Source organism: Hipposideros armiger, unplaced genomic scaffold (genome assembly GCF_001890085.2).
Source record: "Hipposideros armiger isolate ML-2016 unplaced genomic scaffold, ASM189008v1 scaffold_188, whole genome shotgun sequence".
Lineage (NCBI taxonomy): Eukaryota > Metazoa > Chordata > Mammalia > Chiroptera > Hipposideridae > Hipposideros > Hipposideros armiger.
Genome location: NW_017731538.1, coordinates 1,659,310 through 1,678,249, shown reverse-complemented (window position 1 = coordinate 1,678,249; position 18,940 = coordinate 1,659,310). Strand labels below are relative to the sequence as shown.

Below are 18,940 nucleotides of genomic sequence, written 5' to 3'. Positions count from 1 at the left end.
TCATGTGTCTTGATTGTCTGTTTAATGGCAAGTAATTTTAAAATAAATGTGTATTTGTATTGTTTTCATGGGTTTGATGCTTTGTTTTTTATTTCATTTAAAGTGTTAGAATCTTCATGTAACTGAGAATGGATTATGTTTGGTATTGTTTTTTATGAATATCAAAAAATTTATTTAAGGAAAGATTAAATTTGAAATAATATTTTTTATATATTTGAAAAAATTTGATATAAATAAAATAATTGAAATAATTTCCTAAAGAAAGTAAATGTATTTTTACTTTTGGATGAATTAGTATTAGTTGAACCACTTATATATAGTAATATTTTACAGAACCAAATGTTTTTTAATGATAAAGTTTTAATTGGTTAAAATGATTTTTTTTCAAGTCTTTCAGAACCTAGACTTTGAATAGATGATCTAGATATTGACACTGAAATAGAGTAGCCAGATAAGTTTTTGGATTATTGCAAACTGACTTTCAACCAGACAAAATTTCTAAATAAAGATAAATGTTCTTGCTATGAGAATTTAAATATTAATAGGTGACATTGCTTACTTTATTAGGAGATTTTAGCATAATTTAAAACATTAGAACTTTTTTTTTTTGTCTTGATTACCCCTATCTTACTGATCCTTCATTTTGTAGGGATAGTGGGAGATACACATTTTAAAATTATTCTATTTTTAATGTATTTAAATAGTTCATATAACAACCTTTTGGAAGTTCTTGTGATTTCCCCCATTTAATTCTGAATGTTTTTCTAAGCTTGTTTTAGTAATAGAGTTATAAAAGCAGAAATCTCATGCTAGACTTTTTTTCTTATACTCTATAGAATATTTCCCTCTGGTTCTACTGATTCTTTTAAAATAATGCTTGTATCATAAAAGTGATATATTCATTACATTAATTTGATAAATACTGAAAAGCACGTGGAAGAAAAGAAAAATATGTTATCCTATGATCAAAGAAAACTACTTTAAATATTTTTGTATATAACTGATTTTTGTGTATATATATAAAAATATAAAATCACACATATGCACTTAAAAACGATTTTGGGATATTACTGTATGTACTGTTATATAACCCATACATTAAAAAAAAACAACTTAAGCATGAACATCTCCTGTGTCATGAAATATTTAGCCTTCTGTAGCATACTTCTAAAGAGCTGCATAGTGTTTTCGTATATATATTTTATAATTTATTTCACCAATTTGAGATTTTCTGATTCTTGATGAGAGAAAAGATCAGCATGATTCCACAGTACAAATTATTCCAAAAAGGAAGATTATTTTAAGGAGTTAAGTAAAAATGTAATTTTGATATTTTTTTGGATAGAAAAAGATCCTTAGTGTTATTACACAATGAACTGTTCAAAGATATGCACACTACTTTTAAAACAATGCATATAGCTAATATTGCCATAATAAAGTGTAGAAAATAAATCTTTAAAAAAATCAGGAACACAAGAGCTGAAACGAGCTGAGACTTAAAAAAAATGCTAAGACTAGCCAAAAAGGATTTCTTATATTACATTTAAACGGGTAATCAAGGAAAGTGTAATAATAGTGATTGGCAATAAGGGAAGGAAAAAAATCCCTGAACTCTTATTTAGGAGTTATTTTGTCAAATAGGAATTGTAAACCCTCACCACCGATAATAGTAATAAACAAAGTAAAGATTGCTAGGAAGGGCATAAAAACCAACATGGGTATAGAGGAAGAAAGCAGCTGGTTAAATGAGTTGTCTCCTGGGTGAGTTGAAACATATAGTTATAAAAGGAACTGCCTGCAAAATCTTAAAATTACTGGTGTTATTTGTGGTCTTAACAGGTTTTAGGGGAATACAGGAAGTACTAAAAGGGCATTTTAGGCCTGATTTTGAAAAAAGGTAGAAGATTTTAGAACAAAAAATGGAAAGGATTATTTATGACTAACTTGAAGAAAAACAGGTTAAAAATGAACCAGAATGGGTTTGCTAAAAATAGTCACATCAACTGATTTTTCTCTGGTGCAGTAGGTAGACTAGTAGCAATATAATGTATTTGGATGTAAGCTTAGTTTTTGGTGAAATCTTTTTTATATCCTTGGGTGTAAGATGAAGGAAAATTGAATTAGCCACTAGTTGAGTATATCAATTAATTGACACAATTTTTATTTTGACGGACCCTCTCCAAAGGTAGTCGATCATGGAAAGTGGCTTTGTTCTTTGCTTTGTCTTATGCTTATCTGGAGAAGGCAAATTATCAAATTTATAGGTGACAATAAAGGAAGAAGGATAATAAATAATGTACTAAATGGTCCAAAATGATCTCTGAATCTGGATTGTTGGACTAAATTTATTTTTTTAATTAAACTTAATTTTTTTTATTCCCTTGAAGCTAACATTCTGTGAAGAATTTAATAAAAAGTTCAAGAAAATTAAAAGCCCTTTTAAAGGGAAAGAGATTGGAGAGCCTATTTTTGCAGTATTGAAGATTAATCCTGAATTTCAACAGCATCTTTGGAATAAGCTATAAACTTAACAGAACAATCACTTTGTTATAAGTAGGGAAATAAACAATGAAAACAAAATGCATTATTTTGACACCTTCGAAATACCAGATCTAAGAAATGTACATACCAGCTGCTTCTCCAAGGTGGTTTTTAAAATATAAACCTCTGGGACAACTTCAGCTTCTGGTTCACTGATCAGTCTGCATTTCTTCCCCTTCTGCAATAACTTCTGGCAATTAGAAGGCTTGTTGATTTTCATGAATTTCTTAGAGGAGTCCTTTACAGACTTTGAAATATCCTTGATGAAGGACTAATTATTGCTTGCTTAACAAATCTTTCAACAGTTGCTTCTCACATTTTCTTCAAAAACAAACTGTGATGGACATTGTTGGCTGACTTTCCAGCGTCCATTCCCCGCTTTTCCTCCCAAAGGCACCCAGGTTTTCCTTGGAGGAAGTGCCCCTCCCCTATTATCAATGATGTCATTTGGGTGGGTTTGACCTCATTCTGCTGGACTGTATTTAAATGAACTTTTCAGGAGTATACCTAAGGCCTGAAAAACACTAATATACATTAAGTTAGCATAGCTTTAGAGCATCACATATGGAAAAGACTTGGGGGTGATTTTTGGTAGTAAACTATGTAAAACAGAAATACCATATGGCTGCCATCATCCCATCTCCCCGCCCCTCCAAAAAACCATCATAATTAATGGAAAAGAAGACTAGAGCCACTCTGCTGTACACTGGAGTCTGTTGTGTTTAGTTCTGTGTATATTCAGAAGGAAGGATGTGAAGAAATTGGAAGCCTTGTCATCTTAAAGAACTGAGAAGTTAGAGGTTTTAGGGGCAGCTCTGGTGGATACTAGGAATCTCACAATATCTTTAAATATGGGAAGAATTATCCTTTGGAAAAGAAACTAGACTTGGTTTGAGTCAGACTTGTTTGAGGTTAAAAGTGTGAGCTCTGAAATTGAACTCCTTAGGTCACATTTCAGACCTGCTACTTAATTAGCTATGTGATTTTAGGCAAGTTCCTTAGTCTCTAAGCTTCCATTTTCTTAGCTCTAACATTGGGATGGTTTGAGAATTAAATTAGAAAATATGCAAAGTGCTCAGTATTGTGCCTGGCACATACTAAATGCTCAAATGTTAGTGTTGTTATTTGGTTTTACTAAATTAGAACCAGGGCAGAGGTTCCCATCGAGACGGTTGATTGTGCTTCTCACTGGGCATTTGGCAATGTCTGAAGACATTTTTGATTGTTACAATTGGGGGAGGGAGTATTACTATCATCCAGTGGGTTCCAGGCCAGGGATGCTACTCAACATCTTACGATGCAGAGGACAGCTCCCCACAACCAAGAATTAACAAGTCCAAAATCCTGAACTAGGGTCCGATAAAAAGGTTTAATTAAGCTTTAATATTAAGAAAAAAATGCCTGAGAGTCAGAGCTTTCCAAAGATAGAACTAAACTGTTAAAAAGAAAAAACAAGTTACCCTTCCCTGTCATTAACAGCACTAGGTCAGCTAATTCATGGGGACTTTGTAGATGAGATTCAGAAATTAGATAAGTGTTTGGACTAGATTTTCTGAAAGAATTTTCCTAAAGTTAGAGTCTGTGTTTCTGTGGATATTTCTGAGAATAGTTAGGCATATTGAATGTCCACCATCAAAGGGCCTCTGATGCATATTCTCTTATTCTTTAATTTTATCAATCTAATTGCAGTGTAGCTTAGATTTTTAATTATAGTTCTTTTTTTTAATGCTTAAAATTTTAGGATGAGGCATATGGGAGAGAATTTAGGGAACAAGCTAGTTTGTGTTTTCAAAAGGCCATTTGGAAGCATGAACGATTGCTGTAATTTCTCTCTAAAAACCTGTTTTGTGAAACTCATTCATTAAAATATTCAGTCATTTGATAAATATTTCTAAAACTAAATCTCTTATTTGTCCTTCATACCTTTTTTCCGTTGTTTTGATTTTCTTTTCCCCCTTTAGTAATAAGTAGAAAAGATGCTCCAAAAGTTTTTAAAAATAATTATAGCATTTAAAGCACCATTAAAGTACTTGATTGTTTATATATTACAATATTATTCTCAATCATGAAGCACACCCAGAACAGTAACTGGCACAAACTATTATTTAGTAAACATTTGTTGACTGAATAACTAATCAATTGATACAAAATATATTTGCCTATTAATTTAGTTCTGCACAATTATTAATAGTGGTTAGCTGTTTTTTAGAAATATTTTGTTATTTTCTGTGGTAGGGAGGTTGCTTGAGAAGAATGTTAAGTATATAGTGATTTCCAACTCCCGAATTTTTATCTGTAACCTGAACCTTTTCCTGAACTTTATACTTATGTGTTTAACTCTCTATTTGATATCTCCACTTGGATGTCTGATAAACATCTCACTCTTAACACATCTAAGAGATACACCTACACTTTCCAAACCTAATGCTTTCATTCTCATTCTTACTCAGTAAGTGGAACTTCCATTCTTTTAGTGTCTCAGGCCAAAATCATAGTCATCCTTCGTTCTTCTCTCTTACCTCCTACATTTAATCTATCCAATTCCAAAGTCTTGTTCTTCAGTATATAGCCTGGTGCACTCTTTACCACATGTCACTGCTACAACCCTGGTCCAAGTCACTTTTAACTTTCACCTGGATTATTTTTAGTTGCCTCTGAAATGGTCCCTTGAATTCTGCCTTTGCCCCCTTCAATTGTCCACTTGATCTAACATTAGATCATGTAGCTCACCCTTCACTGGTACCCATTTCACTCAGATCAAAAGCAAAAACCCTTTAAACATTCCTTCAAGGGCCTTCATGATCTGGTCCTAGTCTTGTCTCTCTGAGCTCATTTTCAACACTATTGTTTTCAGTGCTCCAGCTAACTTGGCCTTCTTGAATGCCTTAAGAAAGCCAACGATGACTCTTGCCACAGGATATCTGTACCTACTCTTCCCTCAGATGTTCTCATAGTTCTCATAGTTCTGCTTCTCACTTTCTTAGGTCTTTGCTCAGACGTTGTGTCATCAGAGTCCCACCTTGACCACTCTTTGTAAAGTAGAAACCTCTCACCTCAAAATGATGACTCTGTCCTCTTTACCCTGCCTTAAATGACCTCATAGCACTTACCAACGTATGTTATTTAATGTATTTATTTTATATGTTCTATGTCTTTATTAGAATGTATTAATTTTAGGGGCAGAGACTTTCTTGGTTATATCCACCGGGGCTAGAATTAGTAAGTACCATATGATAAGTGTTCAATGAATATTTGATAGAGTTGAATGCATGATAAAACTAAAAGCATTGCCAGGGGAGAGGATAAGAATACTTTTAGTTATTATAGGGATTATTGTATATTGCAAGTACTTCATACCTATTGGATGATTTTTTTTTTTTTTTAGATTTTATTGGGGAATTGGGGAAGGAGAACAGCCAAGTTGTTGTCCTTCAATCTTAGTTGTGGAGGGCACAGCTAGCTCAGCTCCAAGTCCAGTCGCCATCCGGCTGCCCATCGGTAGCTCGTGGCCGCTCAGCTCAAAGTGTCATGTTCAATCTCAATTGCGCGTGGGTGTAGCCCACCATCCCATGCTGGAGTCAAACTGGCAACCTTGTTGTTAGGAGGCTCAGTGGCAGCTCAGGTCGAGCGCAGCTCACTGGCCCATGTGGGAATCAAACCCAGCGACCCTGTTGATCAGCGCTCAAGCTCTTAACCAATTGAGCCTTTGGTTAAGGGGGTCAACCCCCTCCCTATTGATGATTTAAAACTGTAGTATTTTTTAGAGCTAAAAAAAATAGCAGTATGAATTAAATATTACAGCTTTAATTCAGAGACTCCTCAATTTGTAGAGGTGCTCACCTAGCAGTATATTTGTTTATTAAAAAAGTTCAAAAGCCAGAAACACGGTAATAGACCTGTTTAAAAGCAAAAGAAACTTCCAGCTCCTTTTGCTATTTGCATGAAATTTATTTTTATCACTTGTTTAACCTTTTACCTCAATAGTAAAATGTTAAAGTTTGGCTATTAAGGGATATTTTTCTGTCAAAATGTTAATATCTAGCTCTTCATCTGACTTCAAAGAAAAGATGCTCTTACAGTGGTCACACAGCAGTATATCAAACTCTTGCTGCTGCTGATACTGCCCCTGACTCACATAAGTTGCTGATACATCTCTAACCACGGGGTTTTAGGAAGAAGAGAAATAGGTCAGGATTTGGGACTAGTATTAAAACTGTTCTTGGGCTGTATTTCTCGCTAAAGTTGTCTTTTGTGGGGTAATCTGGGATTAAGTATCATTTAAAATATTTCTATGGAGGGGCCGGCTGAGTGGCTCAGTTGGTTAAGAGCTCGCTCAAGAGTTTGAGCTCTGAGCAACAGCGGTTCGAGTCAGCCCGAGCTGAGCAGCCGTGAGCTGCCAACAGGTGGCAGGATGGCTCAGCTAAAAAAAAAAAAAAAAAGAGGTAAAATATTTCTATGGAAAAAATGCATCAAAAAAGAAGATGCCCTTTGAGCACATAGCCCATTGCTCAATGGAGAACTGCCCTTTTCAGTAATGAGCTTTTGTTCCTTGGAAAACTGACCATATAGAAAGCAGAACAAAAAGCTTATAGAAAAGGCTAATTGACAGAAAAGGAAAAAGATGAGAGAAATTTGCCTTTCTTCTGTTGAAAGTAGATTTAGAAGTTTGATAGCATTTCTTAGATCATTACAGTTAGTGACACTTATCACAGGGATTGGCAAACATTTCCTGTAAAGGACTGGATAGTAAATATTTTGGTTGTGTGGGCTATACAGTTTGTGTCGCAGCCAGTCAATTTTGTTACTGCAGAGTGAAAGTAGCCATAAACCAGTATATAAATGAATGAGCGTGGTTGTGTTCTAATAAAACTTTATTTACTAACTTAGTAATGGGTTGAATTTAACCCATGGGCCACAGTTTTCGAACCCTTGCCTTATATTAAACATGCTTATAAAAAGCATATGCAAGTTAATTGCTTAAAAAATATATTAATATAAAACCATTTAAAAGCATTTAATAAAAAAAGCTAGAACACAAGATATTTGTTATAGTGATAGCTTATTTTTCCCCAAAAAATAGGATTTAAAATACTACTTCTTTAATTAAGATAAATTCAAATAGATAAGAGCATCTAATATGAAATTTACAAGGATGTGCTTAACTCATCTTTAAGAAAAAAAATGTTTTTTAAAGCTTGGTTGTTTAAAACATCTGGTAAACTGTAAAGCTATATCTCTTTCTACACACACACACGTCAGTGTCTGACAAGGAATAAACAATTGACGATGGGAAATATATATATACTCTGAAACTTGAGCTAAATTCAGTAAACATTAATAAGATGTTAGTTGCGGGAAGTATTAAAAGATAAGGTAATTTCCCAAAGTGCTATGAGGCTATACCAAGTGTATACTACACCTGGGTGCAATACATAAGGGAGTTTCACTCATTTTTTTAGATATTGTAGTTTTTTTATATGTTAATATTTATGTTTAATATATTCATGTTTAGCTGATTCATTTATATTTTTAATATATTTAAAAAATATTTACATTATTTGACAATAATTTCTATCAGAGCAGCAGTGCTAGTAATATCAGTTACTTCTGAAAATTTTTCTTATATTATTTCTTTGATAATTTATTTCCCTCTGATCTCTCTGGAACATATATTTGTTGAATGTTGACCTCCTTCATTAGCTCTTTAATTTTTTTACCTTTTCTCTCTTCTTTTTCCATTTCTTTGCCTTTTAATCCCAATTTTTCTTTCAACCCTTTAAATGACCTTTTAAAATTTATGGTATTGTGTTTTGAATTTCTCAGAACTTTCTCATTCTTTAGTTTTATTTTTTTAGAAAACAGCATTCCTGTCCTTGTTTTATTGATACAATATTTTTTATATCACTGAGTTTAGTGATTATAGTTTTGCTTTTTTTCTGTCTTTACATTGCCTATTGCCTTTTAAAATTATGTGTATTAAAATTAATTATGAAATTTTAGATTTGCAAGAAATTGCAAAAATTGTACAGTGAGTCTCTGGGTGCTCTTTATTTACTCAGCTTTCCTCAGTGATAACATCTCACTCACATAAAGGTAGTACATTATCAACAGGAAATTGACCTGTACATTACTATAATTAAACTATAGACATCAGTTTTTATGTGTACTCTTTTCTTTTTTCTATATAGTCTATGATAGTTTATCATATATATTCATGTAACTCACTACAATCAGGATACAGAACTGTTCTATCACCACAAAGAAACTCCATCATGCTACCCCTTTTTTAGAGTCACATCCTTTACCTGTTCCTAACATCTGGCAACCTCTGATTTGTTCTCCATCAGTGTAATTCTGTCATTTTGAGAATATTATATAAATGGAATCAGATAGTGTGTAATCTTTTGGGATTTTGTTTTTTTTTCATTCAGCATAATGCCTTTGAGATCCATTCATGTTATTGTGCATATCAGAGTTTGTTCTTTTTTAAAAATTTTTTGTTTGGTTTTTTCTTTTTTAATTATTTTTAGTTACACTTGACATACAATATTACATTAGTTTCAGATGTACAACACAGTGCTTAGACATTTATGAAGTGATCGCCATGATAAGTCTAGTACCCATCTGATACCATATGTAATTATTGCAATATTGTTGACTATATTCCCTGTGATGTACTTTATATCCTTGTGACTATTTTGTAGCTGCCAATTTATACTTCTTAATCCCTTTCACCTTTTTCACCTATCCCCTCAATCATCCCTTCCAATCTGGTGACCACCAATCTGTTCTCTGTATCTTTGAGTTTCTATTTTGTTTGTTCATTTATTTTGTCTTTTAGATTCCACATATAAGTGAGATCATATGGCATTTGTCTTTCTCAGTCTGACTTATTTCACTTAGCATAATCACCCCTAGGTCCATCCATGGTGTTGCAAATGGTAAGATTTCATTTTTTTTTAGATAGCCGAGTAGTATTCCATTGTATATATGTACAATATCGTCTTTATCCAGTTGTGTATTGATGGGCACTTGGGTTGTTCCGTATCTTGGCTATTGTAAATACTGCTGCAGTGAACATAGGGGTGCATATATCTTTTTGAATTGGTGTTTTGAATTTCTTTGGATAAATACCCAGAAGTGGAATTGCTGGGTCATATGGTGGTTCTGTTTTTAATTTTTTGAGGAATCTCCAAACCCTTTCGCATAGTGTCTGCATTAATTTGCAGTCCCGCCAACAGTGCACAAGTGTTGCCCTTTCTCCACATTCTCGCCAACATTTGTTGTTTGTTGATTCATTGATTGATTGATTTTATATTAGTTTCAGGTATACAAAACATGATTAAACATTTATACCACTCATAAAGTGATACCACCCCCCAAGTCTACTACCCCTCTGACATCGTATGTAGCTGTTAAATACCAAGACTATATTCCCTATGCAGCACTTTACATCTCATGAATATGTGTGTGTGTGTGTGTGTGTGTGTGTGTGTGTGTGTGTGTGTGTGTGTGTGTATGCATACCAGTATTTTATTCTACTTCATCTTCGGGTGTACAGAGCAGTGGTCAGGTATCTACACAATCTATGAAGTGATACCCCTGATTAAGTCCAGTACCCATCTGGCACCCTACATAATCTTTATAGCGTTATTGATTATATTCCCATTCTGTATTTCATGTCTCATGACTATTCCGTGACTACCAATTTGTACTTTCTAATCCCTTCACCTTCTCTCCCATACTAAACCCCTCTCCCCCAATCTAGCAACCATCAGTTTTTTCTCCCTATGAGTCTGTTTCTGTTTTGTTTGCTCATTTATTCTGTTCTTTAGATCTGCATATAAGTGAGATCAGTAATCTTGGTTGTAGGTCCTTGCTTTTTATCACATTGAATATTTTTGTGCCAATCCCTTCTGGCCTGTGAAGTTTCTTTTGAGAAATCAGCTAACAGTCTTATGGGAGCTGCCTTGAAAGTAGCTAACTGCTTTTTCTCTTGCTGCTTTTAAGATTCTCTCTTTTTCTTTAACCTTTGGCATTTTTAAATATGATGTGTCTTAGTATGGGCCTCTTTGGGTTCATCTTGTTTGGGACTGTCTGAGCTTTCTAGACATGTATGTCTATTTCCTTTGCCACGTTTGGCAAGTTTTGCGTCTTTATTTTCTCACACAGGGTTTCAATTCCTTGCTCTCTCTCTTCTTCCTGTACCCCTATAATGTGAGTGTTGGTACTCTTGATGTTGTCCCAGAGGCCCTTTAAACTATCCTCTTTGTTTTTGATTCCTTTTTCTTTTTGCTATCCCAATTGGGTGTTTTCTGTCACCTTTTCTTCCAGATCACTGATTCTATCCTCTCTTTCATCTAATCTGGTGTTGATTCCCTCTAATGAGTAGTCTTCATTTCAGTTACTGTATTCTTTATTTCTGACTGGTTCTTTTTTATGTTTTGTTATCTTACTTTTTATGTTTTCTATCTCTTTGTTGAAGTTTTGCTGAGTTAATCTATTCTTTCCCTTAGTTCATTGAGCATCCTTATAACCAGTGTTTTGAATTCTGTATCTGGTAGATTGCTTGTCTCCATTTCCTTTAGTTATTTTTGTGGAGTTTTGTCCTGTTCTTTATTTGGTACAAGTTTCCTTTGTCTCCTCATTTTGGCCGACTCACTGTTTGTTTCTGTTTATTAGGTATGTCTGCCCTATCTCCTGGTTTTGACAGAGTAGCCTTACGTAGAAGGTGTTTTCCAGGGCCAGTCTCCTGTCTGGGAGACTGTCTCCTGTGTCACCTGAGCCAGGTTCTCCAGGGATGTTCCCTCTATGGGTTTTGTGTGCCCCCCTGTTGTTGAGCCTCAATTGCTGTTGGCACATCAGTGGGTGTGGTTGACCCTCAGGCTGACTGGCTATGAGGGCTAGCTGGCTGTGACTACAGTGGACGAGCAGTTGTGTGGAGGCTGACCCCACAAAGCAGAAGTTGCTTTAGCAGGAATATGGTGCCAGCCAAGACTGCCTTTTGGGTGTGTCATTTGTAGAGCTGGCTGGGTGGTGCTTATGTAGTCTGAAGCTGGCCACTGGGTGTGTTGGTTCTGGAGCCTCTTGGGAGGTTGTTCGGTTTAGGCCAAGGTCAGCCACTGCTTATGCTGGGCTTAGGTCTTCTTGGTAGGAGCTACAAAGTGATGTGTGATTGCATGCTGCTTGTGCTGGGCTTGTAGGTGCCTGGGAGAGGCCGCACTGTGATCGGAGGCCAGCTGCCACTTGTGTGAGTCTTGGGCCCTTTTGGTGGGCACCATGATGTGAGCTGACAACAACCACCACTTGTCCTGGGCTCATGGCTGCTTAGTTGAAACTATGTTCCAGGCCCAGATAGACTGCTGCTTATTTATGCCTAGCTTGGGGTCACTTGAAAGCTGAAATGCACATGTCTGCAGATAAGGACTTTTTTTTTTTTTCAGTGTGGATGCCCATTATATCTTTTTCTTGCCATATTGCTCTGGCTAGAACCTTCAGTACATTTCTGAATAGAAGTGATGAGAGTGAAAATCCTTGTCTTGTTCCTGATTTTGGTGTTTGACCACTAAGTATGATGTTGGCTGTAGGTTTTCCATAGATATCTTTTATCCAGCTGATGAAATTCCATTGTATTCTTACTTTGCTGAGTTTTTTTTTGTTTTTTGATTGTTTTAATAATTCGGAATGGATTTTGTATTTTGTTATATGTATTTCCTATGTATATTGAGCTATAATTTTTTTCTTAATTTGTTAATGTGAATTACATTCACTTTTGAATATTCAATCTTACATTTTTAGAATAAAGATTATTAGGTCATGATGTACTGACATTTTTATGTATTGCTATATTTGAATTATTAAAATTTTGTTTAAAATATTTGCACCTGTGTTCTGAGAGACATAGTTTTGTAGTTTTCTTGTAATGTCTTTGTCTGATTTTGGTAATGAGAATGCTGACTTCATAGATTGAGTTAGGAAATACCCTTTCTTCAATTTTCTGGAAGAGTTTGTGTAGGATTGGTATTATTTCTATCTTAACAGGTTGGTTGAATTCATAGGTGAAGCCATCTGAGCCTGAAGTTTTATTAGAGGGGAAGCTCTTAACTTCAAATTCAATATTTTAACAAATATAGAGCTGTTCACCTTATCTGTTTCTTTTTGAGTGAATTTTGGTAGGTTTGAATTCGTTCTTCTAAGTTGATGGATTTATTTGTATAAAGTTGTTTATAACATTCTGTCATTCTTTTAGTATTTGTAAACTTTGTAGTGATATCAGCTGTATTATTTCTGATACTGGTAATTTGTATCTTCTCATTTTTTCCCCAGTCTAGGGTAGAGGTTTATTAGTTTTATTAATCTTTTCAAAGAACCAGCTTTTGTTTTACCATATTTTACCATGTATAATGCGCTCCTGGGTATAATGCACATCCACATTTTTGGCCCAAACTTGCAGGGAAAAAATATTTCATTTTAATTTTTTAATTTAAGTTTTTATCTGTTTGCATTTATTGGGTTGTTGAAAAAGTCATGACGTATTTTTTCTATGTTTTTCATTGCAAAAATATGTCATGACTTTTCCGACAACCCAATAGGTACTTGTTTTTTGTATTATAAAGGAATTTTAGCATTTAATTTTTAACATATTAGAGTTTTTAGAAATTTTACGTAACAAATAATTACAAAACACAAGAACAGATACAAGGTAAAAGAAATTTTATGTACCAGTAACAAATTTATAATATTTACACATCATAAAAGACCAGGAACTCTTCGTCCTTGCAAATCCATGGTAAGTACAACAAAACCGATGATCCCATTTCAGGGTATTATTTTGCATATGGATATTGTTATTGATTTCTAGAGTTATACTTTTAACTCATAAGCATAAATAAAAGAAATAAAAACATTTATATAGATATGGAATTAGTACTACCCACATATAATATGCATCCTTATTCCTCACAAATTTGGGCAAAAATGTGCATTATACATAGGAAAATACAGTAATTGGTTTACCTTATTCTTTTTCTGTTTTCGATTATTTTGATTTCCACTGTAATCTTTGTTTATTCTTTCTACATTCTTCGGGTTTTGTTTGGTTTTTGTCTAGTTTGTTAAGGTGGAAACGAGGTGATTTTCCTTTGATCTTTCTTCTTTTTAAAAAATTTTCATTGTTTTTTTTGTTTGTTTTCTTTTTTTAGCTGAGCCATCCTGCCACCTGTTGGCAGCTCAGCGGCTGCTCAGCTCGGGCCGGGACTCGAACCGCTGTTGCTAAGAGCTCGCACTCTTGAGCAAGCTCTTAACCAACTGAGCCACTCAGCCGGCCCCTAAAAATTTTTATTGGGTAACAGTGTGTTTTTTCCAGTACCCATCAGCTTCAAATCAAGTCGTCGTCCTTCAGTCTAGTTGTGGAGGGCACAGCTCATCTCCAAGTCCAGTTGCCATTTTTTACTCTAGTTGAGGGGGCGTGGCGCAGCCTACCATCCCATGGGGGAATCGAACCGGCAACCTTGTTGTTCAGAGCATGTGTTCTAACCAACTAAGTCACCTGGCCGCTACTGATCTTCCTTCTTTTTAATATAAGCACTTGATACTGTAATTTGCTATCTAACCACTGTTATATATCATGCCACTCCACATATTTTGATATATTTTTCACTTCAAAATTTTCTATTTTCCCTTCTGATTTTTTCTTTGCACCATGGGTTATTCAGAAAGGTCTCACTTTATTTCCAAATATTTGGGAATTTTCCAGATATCTTTCTGTTACTGAATTTTATTTAATTCCATTATAATCAGAACATGCTTTGTATGAATGAATTCTTTTAAATTTATTGAGACTTGTTTTATTGCCCAGAATATGGCCTGTCTTGATAAATGTTTTGCGTGTACATGAAAAGAATGAGTTTTCTGTTCTTGTTGGGTGAAATATTCTATAAATGTCAGTTAGAAATGTTCTGTAAATGTCAACTGGTCAAGCCAATTGATAGTGTTGTTTAAATCTTACTCATCTTTACTGATTTTCTACTTGCCCTATTAAATACTATGAGAGGGGTATTGAAATCTCTCACTATAATTGTGGAATTGTTTAGTTCTCTAATTTCATCAGTTTTTGCTTCATGTATTTTGAAGCTCTTTTACGAGGCAGAACTTTTAGGATTGTTAAGTGCCTTGGTAATATTCTTTGTTCTGAGTTCTACTTTGTCTGACATTAATATAGCCACTCTTGCTTTCTTTTGACTAGTGTTAGCTTAGTTTATCTTATCTTATTATGTTGAACCTCTTTGTGCTTTTATATTTAAAGTGTGTTTTTTGGGTCTGGCTTCTGTATCCAGTTGGATAATCTTTACCTTTTATGGCTTAGACCATTTACATTTAATGTGATTATATTAATAGAGATGGTTAAGATTAAGTCTTTCATCTTGCTGTTTATTTTCTATTTTTTCCCATTTAATCTAGTTTCCCCCATTCTCCTCTTTTTTTCTTTACCTCTTTTGGATTAGTTGTATCTTTTTTATGATTTCATTTTATCCCCTTTGTTGGATTATTAGCTGTAATTCTTTGTTTCCTTACTTTAGTGGCTGCTTTAGGGCTTACAACATACATCTTTAATTTGTAAGTCTACCTTTAAGTGATATTATACCATTTGTTGTATAAGAGCCTTATAATAGTGTACTTCTATTTCTCTCCTCTCAAATTTGTACTACTGTAGTCATATGTATATGTTACAAACCCCATGCTATAATTGTTTTAATTATTGTTTAAACTAATATTTTAAAGAGATTTAAACAATAAGAAAAAAAATTATATATTTTCCCATGTAGCTGCTATTTTCAGTGTTCTTCGTTCCTTTGTGTAGATCCATAGTTTTATGTGGCATTATTTTTTCTTGTGTCCAAAGGGCTTTCTTTAATTTTTCGTATGTGCAAGTGCGACTGTGATGAATTCATTCATCTGTGTGTGTGTGTCTGAAAATGCATTTTCCCTTTATTTTTGAAAGATGTTTTACTGGATATAACAAATGTAGATTGATGGGTTGTTACTGTTTTGCTTTGTTTTTATGTTTTATTTTTTCTTAAAATGTTTTTGGGATTTGTCATGCATGTTGCATCTGTAGGTTTGTAGTTTTTACTACATTTTAAGACATTATTTTTTCAAATACTTTTTCTCTTCCCCACCTCTCTTCCTTTATGGACTCCAGTTTTTATATATTAGGGCATTTAAAATTGACCCACAGCTCACTCATGCTGTATTTTTCTATTTTCTCTCTGTATTTCATTTTTATTATTTCCTATTGCTGTGCCTTCAAATTCATGAATCTTTTCATTTATAATGTATGTAATCTTCATTAATTCCATTCAGTGTATTTTTCATCTCAGACCTTGTCATTTTTATCTCTGGAAGTTTGATTTATATATTTTTTATCTTCTATATCTCTACATAATTTTTTGGAGGAATGTGATTATACTGTCTTTGTTTCTAACTATGATGTGGTAAGTTCTGGGTTGATTTGATTGATTTTTTTTTCCTTATAGGTTATGTTTTTCTGCTGCTTTGCATGCCTAGTAATATTTTATTGGATGCTATCCATTGTGAATTTTATCTTGTTTGGGTGCTGGATATTTTTGCATTTCTGTAAATATTCTTGAGCTTTGTTTTAGGGTTCAGTATAGTTAGTTTGAGTCTTTCAGGTCTTGCTGTTAAGATTTATTAGGTGTGACTAGAGCAGTGATCAGTTTAGGTCTAATTCTATCCCATTTCAGGAACAAGACCCTTTAGATTCTCTTCCCAGTACCCTATGAATTATGAGGTTTTCCAGGACTGGGAGGAACAGGTCCTGTGTGAGTCCTGGGCATCGTTTCCTCTAATCCTTTGAGTTGGTTCTTTCTCCAGCCTCATGTCGTTTCCTTACGCATGTGCTGATTGGTACCAAGCTCAATACTTGAGGAAGACTCACTGCAGATCTCTGAGATTTTTTTTTTTGTCTGTGCTGCTCTCCTCTCTCTGGTATCCTTTCAATAATTGGGGCAGTTGTTGGGCTTAACCCATTTGTTTTCCAGCTTTCAGGGCTCACTGTCTTTGAATGATGTACTGTGCTTGCAAACCATTGTTTCATATATTTTGTCCATTTTAGGGGATATGGAGGCTGTTGTAGTTTTCATCTCCTTACCTGTCCTCAATTCATGTATCTCAAATTCTTTTAAATGCAACATGAAGCAGAATTATCTCCTCCGAACTTGCCCGTCCTCATTTTATTTTGCACACATTAATTATTTTTACCCTTTGAGCTCTTTCCTGATCTAAAATTATTTAATTAAATAGAGTAGGACATAATTAGTCTATCATGACATCAGATTTTGAAGGTCTGATTCAGAGTACATTCCATGTGGGAATGAAAAGAAAGGATGGAAGAGTATTATGATATCTTTTACATTCATTTAAAATCTGAACAGTTTAGAAACGAAACCAATATTTCAACAGAACACTTAGCAGTATTTCATACTTCAGCTGCAGAAATGTCTGGTGGAAACGCTTTTTCAATTAATCAGTCTGCTTGGCCTTTACTCAGACTGAGCATTTATCCTGCTTTTGCCTTAGCTGTAGTTGTGTTTGTACATTGTGTATTACATTATCAATTAGATTCATATTTAGAAAATGCGCTTAGCACATTCAAAACATAACACTAGAATAATTTGAGGAGTTATTTTTTAGCTATATAATCCTTGTTCTATTTATGTGGATTTCTTTCTTTTTCCTACTTTAGGACTTAAGCCAGAAAATCTGTTGTTTCTAGTCTAAGGTTTTTAACATAAATGTGTTAGGATCTTGTCCTACTTGAAAAAAAAAAATGATAATGTTCCAAAGATGCAATTCTACTCTTGATCTTTTTCACTAGAAAGAAGGTGGGAGAATTTTTCCTTTCTGTAGGTTTATGAGAGACAAGTGACTGATAAAAGCTGAGAGGTCGGTTGCCTTTATTACCCTAGAAGTAACTCTTGGGGTATAAATACAAAGTCGACCCTATCTTTTGTCATTGTAGTCTGTTACAGTGAGGTGATAACGGATTTTAATAATGAAAGAAACCACCAAAATAATAAAACTAGTGTTATAACTAATAAGCTAACAGAGGAGATGACCTTGAAGCACTGCAAGGTTTAAAAGTGAATTATCAAGAAGATTAAATTTTAAATAGTGTGGTTTTGGTGAAGGAGAGCAGGGTAATATTATGGAGGGGACACTGGAATGACTCAAAAGGCTTAGGTTACAGTATTATTGGCATATACACTTAATATGTGACTGAGCAAGTCTTATACTTTTGAACTTCAATATCCTCATCTGTCATAACTAAATAAACTTAGATTTACTGGATGATTCTAGTGTGCCAGGTACATTGCTAGTCAGCTTACTTATACTTCATTTAATTCTCATTTAACTTTAGAAAGTAAATAGAATCTACATTTTACAGATGAGAAAACTAAGCGTCCAAAACATTAAGTAAATTTGACATGTTGAGCAATTATGAATTAAAGGATGACTTGATTCTAAGTCTTTGTTACTCTAGAGCCGTGAAGTTCCTTCTATTTCTATAAAACACTTTAATATTTTTAAACCATGGTATATGCTAAAATAGTAAATTTCCAAAATGCCTTAGGTCTAGCTCTGTTTAATTTTTGTCCTGTCAATTTTCCTACCTGCCTATTCTGCCTACCTCTTCTGATTAAAATCTTATCTATTTATCAGTGCCTAGTTCACCAGTGACTAACCCTAATCTACAGTGATGTATTCTTCCTCTGAGATCTTAAGGCATTTATTATCTATCACTCATTTATTATTTATTTACGTATTTGAGGTATATTTAGTCATTTTATATTTGAAATTTGGGATAATTCTTGAATTGTTTAAATTTCCACATGTTCATGTTTTACTGCACACCTAAGCTCCTTGAGGGAGTCTCTCTACTGGCATGTAGCACAGCACTCTATACAGAGTACATATAACTTAATAAATAATTGTGTGAATGAATTCTGTCAGTGAGACTATTTTAGTTAATCATCATTCTCTGTTATTCACTTCTCATGGGTAAGTTTACATATGATGTTTTTAAATTTTAAATTCTGTGATTTTACACAGTTGGTGCAGTTAAGCGTTTTAGAGAAATGTTTTTAAACTTTTTGAAAAGCGCTCAATCAAAATCAAAATGAATTGATTGAACCTAGCATGTAAAGTTATTTTACTTGGCAAGGAGACCAGTTACTTTGGCATCTACCTCAGTGTTTTGAGTTCCAGAAGCTGGTGATCTTTCCCTCTCTTTTTCTCCCACAATCAAAGAAATCAAAAGAACATTTGAGTAATATTTAGATACGGGAGGTCACTACTACTACTACTACTACTACTACTA

The 18,940-nt window shown here is 34.0% G+C and overlaps 1 protein-coding gene across 8 annotated transcripts in view; it reads left to right on the top strand.

Annotated features, from left to right (window-relative positions):
• The window catches only part of BTBD10 (BTB domain containing 10), a 69,766-nt gene that overhangs the window by 28,684 nt on the left and 22,142 nt on the right, over nt 1-18,940 (top strand). The window lies entirely within an intron of this gene.